Below are 8,735 nucleotides of genomic sequence, written 5' to 3' on the forward strand. Positions count from 1 at the left end.
TAGAGCTGTGCAGAAGGTTGTAGGACAGCCTGTGCACAAACCCTGAATCTATAGCTTGACAGAAAGGCTTTCAGAGGTGTGAGTCCTACTGACTTTCTTAGCATCTTTGAAGCAGAAGCTAAAATCCTGATTTCATGTTGGGTATGTTGTATTATGGGAAAAAATGGTGGCATTGGGAATTGAAACACTGAAGAGAGGAATACAGGAATATAAATGTAAAAAATTAAGAAGAAACAGACAAGGGACTGGGAGGACACAAGCACTACAGGATGTTTCATTCAGTCAGTGTGAAAGATGACATTTAAGTCCTTAATAACAGTCAAAGAGTTTGATCTCTGCTTACATCTGGTGCTAGTATTTGTGAGTACTCCTCTGGGTGAAGAGGAAAATGCCACCAGCACAAAACACATATTCTGGTCCAGAAGCGAACGCTGAGCATTCAAGCTCTTCCACTCCCTGTGCATATAACTCACGCCGGGGGCCGTGCTGCCCAGCAGAGACTTGCACGAACACTGCCCTAATTCAATCTGTGGCTGTCTTTGGGCAATTAGGGATAGAGTTTCTGAGGAACTTGTAATTAAGCATGCTTAACTGACAGATGCTGTCTTACCAACATGAGCCAATGCTTCTAGCACCTAGTGAATTTGGAACAACATTCCCATTTTTCCCCCTGCTTCTAGGTAAGCTATAACTCAAGAAGTCAAGCCTCTGCCAGAAGGGCCATAGTGCACTCTGCTTTCTGTGACTGTGTAGCACTCAGAATTCCTGACAAGTGTCTGGTTTTACAGCTGCTTGGGAGTAATCTATGAGTGCATGTCAAGCTCTTTTAAATCAAGAAAAATTTTGTCTAAATTAGACATCAGCGTGGTGCCAGCCAGAGAAACCCAGTCCTTGTCTGCTGAAAATGGTACAATCTCAGTCTGCAGAGACATTGCACAGATGTGCACAACCAGAGAGGACGAGCTTGAAGCTGTGCAGAAACCTTCACGCTGTGCACTGCAGCTCTGTTATTCTTCCCTCTGTGGTTTCCACTTGACAGAAATGTGTGTTGGAGCCCCTCTTTGTTCTTTCTCCCACCCAAACCTTCTCTATTTCCAAAGGCACTCATGCTGAAAATTCATTGGATTCAAGCATGTGAAATCACTTTTGTAGCTTTGATCAAGTTCAGAAGTTGGTGGTTATTTTTCTTCTTCTGTATTTCCACCACCCATCTCAGGAAGCCAGCAAGGCAGAAAGACGCAATTAGCAGACCACAGAGATAGCAGCTATTATACTGATGACATTTTGCTTCCTTGTAGGGGCAAGTTTTCACCTCTGTTTTCTATGTTGAAGTCTTGCAATGTGTGGCATAAGAAAATGCACATGAACAAAATGCTAAAGCACATTGCTGTTGGTCACCTTCTTCCATGAGCATTGCATGGAGTTAAAGCACGTTTGCATTTAATGGGACAGCTGCAATATAAAAAGCCAGGCACTTTATTTAAAGCATCCTTTTTCACATCAATTCCCCAAAGATACACCCTAGATAAAAGACCGCTTACTCTTACTTCATGATTCCCATCTTTCCTTGCTGTCTTTACTAAGAATTCACTGTGAGCCTTGACCTCTGTCACTGCCACCGAGATGAGTGGAATCAGGCTGAAAATGTAAGGATTATCAAGTCCAATATTTGCCAAGCTATCAATTGCAGGTTGGGCAACAGGAAGTATTTGGCTCCATGCATCACACAGGGCAGCGAGCCTCATTGTCTGAATGTTCTGCACTGAGGTGTGGGTTGGGTTTGTTATTTCTGGAGGAGAGGAGGCAGCAGGGTAGGCAGTTTGTTTATTATTGTGTAAACTAACATATTGTTTAAAACTATAAACAGCATGATAATGGGTCTGGAGTATGTGGAATGGCAGAAATCTCCTTTCTGGATATAGATAGGGTGGCCACAGTCACCCAGTTCATTAGTTGCAGGGTAAAATAAGATGCCAAAAAACAAATCTGCAGCACATGGTGCAGGTGGTGGCTCACAGGGTAATGCAGCGCTGTGCATCTGCCAGCTCTCAGGCACTGGCTGTTTGGATTTGTAAAGTCATTGCACGGTCTGAGCTCTCTCAGCTCTCCCCACACCCAAACCCTGGCATTTTTCCGTAGGGACACTAAAAGGCAGCGTGCTTAAGTTGCAGTCCTGCTCTATTGAAGCAGGGTCAGGGGGTGGAATTTCAAAAACCTGAAAAATCATAACCCAGAAACCATGAACAGGCAGTGGGTGTTCATGGAAGGGGCAGTGAATAATTTGAAGCTCTGGATGCACAGTGTGCCATGCTGGGCAGCCAGCCCTCCTCTTGAGCTCACTGCCCACAATGGGCAGCAGGGCTCTGCTGGGAAGGAGCGAGAGGAGAGGGCGGGACTGCTGGGTGTGACTCCTCCAGGGAGGACACAGCCTCATCAGGAGGTGGCTGCCAGAGGAAGCAGTCTCCACAAACCTCCTTGGCCAGCTTTCGTTTACTGGCCTGCTCACCTTGAGAAGCTCTCCCTGCTGCAGTGAGTGGGACTGTAGGCTCAGAGCTGTGTTACTTGCTGACACAGCAATTCCTCAGTGACCCTCCTGTGATGAAGATGGATGTAAGGCCACAATACAGCCCCTGGTCCCCCCCACCCCTGCAATCTCACTTTCACTTGTCCTCTAGCAATACCCAGCCCACGATGGCTGTTATCCGCAGAGACCGCCAAGCTCGCTCACACAAATGGTGCCGTATCCTCAGGGATGTGACCTTTAAGCTCTGCTAACAAAACGTGTTAGTGACAAAAATTAAACTTCAGCGATAACACAGTACCTGTGTAATCTATATCCACATCATAAGTTGTTCCCCAAAAAAACCTCTCAGAGCTAACATATCATGTATTGCCTTTTGGTGGCTGTTATTAAATCACAGCTTTTATGAACCTGTGGAAACATACCCTGTTTGTATTCAGAGCATCCCAGATGATAAACGGAGGGCACACAGGCTCAGATGTTACACCTCAAGCCTGATGGCTGTTGTCAGTCCTTGCTCCCCAGGTTAGGAGGTGATGAGTTATGGTTCGCGTAGCTCCAAAGGCGCAGTGGAAAGTTTGTTTTCCCTTGGATCGGTGACGGGCTGTTGGCTGGGGGTGACCCCCCCTAACCACCAGTTTACCTCTCCAGTACCCCCTAGTGGTCAATTTGTTTCAGGTACTGCTGTGTGGAGTCGCTTTCTACTTTGTTCTGCCCTTACACTCACATTAGAGGTGGAATGACTGTAGGTGTAACATGGCATCTCAACTCTGACGTTCCTATGTAGGTACAGTTCTTACACTTTAGGTAGCTCCCTCCTGGCATAAGTGAGTGTACTTTCATCACACTGTGTTGTGGGTTAATCCCAGTGGGTGGAGAAAAGTAAGGGCAGAAGCAAGAAAATGCAGTGTACTTTAGTAAGGAAAGGAGAGGTAGAGAGAAATAATGAGATAGAGAAAGAGGGAAAGAGAGAAAGGGAGAAAGAAAGAGAGAAAGAAAGGAAGAGAGAAAGAAAGAAAGGAAGATAGAAAGAAAGGAAGGGAGAAAGGAAGGAAGAAAGGAAGGAAGAATAATGCATTTGCTCACAAGGCAATTGCTCGTAAGGCAATTGCTCACAGCTCCCACAGATAGATCAATGCCCAGCCAACTCCCAGTCAAAAGGTGGCTAACCTACCCAAACCCTTTTCCTTCCTGTTTTATTGCCAATCGTGATGTTGTATGGCATGGATTAGCTCCTTCGTTAGTTTGGCTCAACTGGTTCTTTGTGGCTTCTCTCAGCTTTCTGCCCATCCCCAATCCATCCACTGGGCCAGGTCACTGACCACCAGAGAAGATCTTGTCACTGTGCAGTCCCTGCTCAGCAATAGCTGTAACACTGGTCTGAGCTGGTGCTATTGTGATTGTTTTGGCCACAGGTCTAAACCACTGCACCACACAAGATAACTGAGAAGAAAATTAATTCCATCTCAGGTAATGTCAGTACACACAGATGGAGGGAGATTACAAGGGGATGAAGAGTGGAGAGAGAAAAATCACAGACTACACATCAGAAAACGACATGCTTCAAACCAATAAAGTAATGTAAGCACCAATTATAAATGTTAAGCTTCTACGGTGAGTGCTGCTGGATAAACTGTGATCTCAGAGATTCTGCCAAACAAGCATACGTACATTGGGTTTGCAAGCATTCATGTGCTGAGCTGCCTTCCAGTTTAAGATTGCCTGGCTACCTAGCAACACAGCAGTAATGCCCAGTGTTGTTCCTGTGAAATAAGTGGAAAAACTTTTAATGAGCCCATTTTCTTTTGCCATCTTGGTAAAGGTCTCATAAGAGAGAAAATGATATTCTAAATGTAATGGCCTCAGCCACTGTGATATCAGATCCTGAAGCTTTGAAGTCACCGAAGTGTTCAACAAATACCCTCATAATGACAGTGATGCAAAATGAAACAGCAGGAACACTGAGGGCGATCCATTTAGATGCTCTCAAACAGCATGTGTGAATCACGTCATTTTGTCGTAAATATTGGATGAAGGGTGTTTACAGGAACACCACTGCTTTTCATCACAGCAAAGCCTCTGATACCAGAACTACAGCTCTGTTCGCACACCTTGGAGATTGCACACCTGTGCACACAAAACTCAATTGACTGGCTGGGAAAATACAGACCTTGGAGTATACACCAGAAGAGATTTCTCATGGGCAAGGATCCTCTCATAAGTTATCAGTGCTTTAGAAAACATATAGGCACACAAGCCAAGCTAATTGTGAGTGTGGATATTTAAGCTAATTGTGTGTGATATTTTACACACAAAATTAGAAACATGTATGCTCATATCATAAAAGGTTGAAAGATTAACCTTACTTTATTTCTCAGATTTCTTCAACATTTTTTTGCTTCGTTTTTGCAATTTTTTTTCCCAATTTTTGATACATTTTGGTCATTTGCAATTCCTATTATTTAGACTAGATGTGTTAGAGAAATAGCACATTGGATGGATTCTGATTATTCAGTGCTCTCTGTGCCTTCTTGGCCTGCTCAGATCTGTAGCAGAGAGCATAACAGGAATGTTAACTCCCATGGAGAGAAAACTTCTCCCCAAAATAACACAAAACATTTGCTGGGGTTATACCTGAAAGGCTGCTATGTCAAAATGGAGATCTGCCTTCTTAACAGTAAAACGCAGATGGATTTCAGGCATGCATTCAAACATCATTTGTTCTTTCCTCAGGTTTGCTGTTTACACTCCACTCCATCTCAAAATCATCACCTAAACTAGTGAAAAACAGTCCAGCCCACATGCCACTCTGCTCAGAAAAAGGTTTTGGAAACTGAATCTTTCATTTAGTTTTATTTAGTTCCAATCACTGTGGTAACGAGGCACTGCACAACATTAAGTACTGAGTACAAAATTAAGTGCTTCAGAGCTCTCAGTCCAGGCATTCCTTGTACTGCAGCAGCAGTTCCAGACCCTGGTTGTTCAGGGACCTTTATGGACTAAGTGAGTCCATGCAGGTCGTGCAGATACAGAGACTGTTGCAAAAATGAGATTTACAGTGATAGATGGAGAATGGTACAACATGAGTCACAAGCACAAGGCACAGCAAATTGGCCACTGTGGAATATATTTCCCAGTAAAAAAAAAAAAAAAAAGAGAGGTTTGAGGAAGATTAAAGAGAGGTACTGTGTCTCTTTCTTCCGGGACCTACTTCCAGGAGTTATGAGAAGCATAAAGACAACATCCTAAGGAAAATTCAGCCAAAAAGTGCTGGTGACGCTAATTAGAGGAAGAAGTTGATGCAATAGCAGGAATAGAGAAGTGCACAGAAGTAAGTTATTAAAATCTTTAGGAGGGAAGAAAAGGAGGGGATATTTAATGTAGTCCCTGCAATAGAAAGAGGCAGCAGCACAAAACAAAGGGAGAAATAAAAACACAGGATGATAAGTGGGTCTGTGGCCTACAAAGCAGGATTTAGGCAATGGTTAGAAAACATTTCTCAAAACAGAATGGCGGGAGCTTGTGGCAGCCAGCCTGTGAGGTGAAGTGGATTTTAGCTGTGTGGAGACAGGGAAAAAGCCACACTGGACAAGAAGGAGCTGCCAGATTTAGAGAGTCTGGGCCTTTGTGAAAATAACACTTTACAATTTTTTTTAAACAAAACATTGAGTAAGTGCTAAAAGGTGAGACCTCCTGAAAAATTAGGAGGAAAAGGCCCAAGTTATTTTATTAAAGTTGTGACAAACTCCAGGCATAGCAACTAATTATGAGACTCATGACAGTCCTGTCAGTACAGTGCGGTGAAAACTCATGTTGGCTGACCTACAAGCCAGGGAACAACACAAATTATTTTAATGAAGTGTCTTTAAAAACAAACCAGCAAGCAACTATTCATAGCAGAGAGCATCTGTGTTAGAATTAATGGTGTCATAGTTTATTGCATTCTCTGCTGAGTCCATTTTGCTCATTGCCTGGACACTGGCTCACCAACCATGCACTGTGGTGGACTCACTGTGATGCTGCTGACTCTTGGGAGAGCCTGTTAAAATATGCAGTCCTATGTGGGTGTTGGAAAGGAAGAGTGAATATTGCAGGGAGATGTTGGGTGGCGGGCATGCTCCCAAACACAAGGGGCTGACCAGCTCTCCATGGCAGGAGACTGGAAAGAGGTGGGCCAGGTGGTAGCCAGCAATGGAAAAGTAGCAGCCTGAAACCATTAGGCTGGATGTGCAGGAGGAACTGACAAGAGAAGAGGGCAGAAATCTAATCAGGAGGAGGTCAGTCTGGCACAGAGGGGAAGACCTGAGTCATCCCTGTAAAGCTGCTGGCAGGAAAACATGGTGATTCCAGAACTTAATATGCAGGTCTTAGGATTTTGATGAGGAAATTCATTACTGTTGTTGATCTATGTAAACATGGATTATTACTGCTTACATCAGTAATGGATCAATCCCAGAACATCTGCAGCATTGCAACTCAATTTCACTTTATTCAAAGTTTATAACTTTTCATTATTTATGTTACTGAGGTTTAAAGATTAAATCTCAGAACAAATTTCAAGCCTAGTGTACATTCATGTTATGCCATCAGTGAGGGCGGTGAGGCACTGGCACAGGTTGTGCATAGGGCTGATTGATGGCCCATCCCTAAGGACAGTCAAGGTCAGGTTGGATGGAGCTCCGAGCACCTGATGTAGCTGTAGGTGTCCCTGTTTGTTGCAGAGGAGTTGGATCAGATGAACTTTAAAGGTCCCCTCCAACTCTAAGGATCCTATGATCTAATCTTGAGCTTTACATTATGCACCTAAAATTTTTATCTATGATCAAAAAAATGGGAAAATCAGGAATAATTCCCGTTTTTATTACCGCATTTATATAAGAAAAAGATTGCCAAACAGAAGTACTCCAGCAGGGCTCCATTCACTTGTATGCAATTTTCCAGATTTCATATTCTGCTTCTCCCATATAAGGACACATCTATAAAATGTAACAGAGTGGATGGGGCTTTCATGGTGATTTAGTTAGTATGGTAAGTGTTTAGAAAGTAAGTAGTCCCACACTACTTGCCAAAATATTTATGATATTTCTGAAAATCCCCTTGCACTCACAATCATTCAGGATGGTCAAATCTCTAAGATTTATAAAAAGACATACATCATATAAATAAATGCACATACCCAAGGAAAAAGGTCCCTGGGGAGTTATTCCCAAGACAAGTTCCCTATAATTTTTTTTTTTTTTTTTTTTTTTTCTGGTGAAAGCTTTGCTTGATAGAATCTCTGCTAAGAAAAATGACTTTCAGAAAAATATCTGAGGGCTATAGAGTCCTGTGGAAAGTCCCTGACAATTCCTTCTACCTGAGTTGAAAAAACAAGGCTCTCATAATTGCATTTTGTGCTTCAAGGATCCCAACGGAGGTGAACTTAAGCCCCCATTACTCCACCCCAATTAAATGGAACAAAATCTATATTGCCTCAAACCCACCTTTTCACCTGGCTTCTCCAGTTCATAGATAGCTACTTTGCCATGGAAGAACATTATATTGTATGAAACTTTAATGCTCTGTTTCTCAATTTAGAGAGAGAAAGGACATGGAAATCCAATAAATCAGAATTAACACATGTCCTCCTACAGGTACTATAGCAACACCAGAGAAAAACAAATGACCGTCACACAGAAGAGAAGGGAATACATAATGGGTGTTCTTCAGGAGAAAACAGGTTAGGAAGTGAAAGAAACAGTCCTTCAGGGATCAAAAACGTGTCTTCAGTTTCTCTCTATCAGTGGAAAAAAGGAAGTCCCCAGTAGAATCTGTCCTCTTAGGCCACTATGCATGTCCTGCAGGATGAGGGTGTGAGTACACAGTGGTGCTCCTGATGCTGGCATTCCTGGCTGCAGATCCTTTTGGACTCCCAAACAGCAGTGCTGTAGTGTCCTAGTGCAGCTACAAGCCAGGAGGACCCTTCCCCAGCAACTTCACAAACCTCTTGCAACATTAAAAGCGTTCCTCGGATTCTGCACTTCTGGATACGAGGCATCTTCCTTCTGTAAGGAAATTTTTTCATTTAACCAAGTCCAGTTTGGGGAGATGGTGTCTAAATGTGCTTTTTTTATTGTTTATTAATAGAATCACTGTTGTGCAGCACTGTTCCATGGTTTTCTACTTTTACATTGAGGATTAGAGGTTGGCCTTGGAAACACTAATCAGTGACCTA

The sequence above is a fragment of the Tetrao urogallus genome (assembly GCF_951394365.1).
Source record: "Tetrao urogallus genome assembly, chromosome: 7".
Lineage (NCBI taxonomy): Eukaryota > Metazoa > Chordata > Aves > Galliformes > Phasianidae > Tetrao > Tetrao urogallus.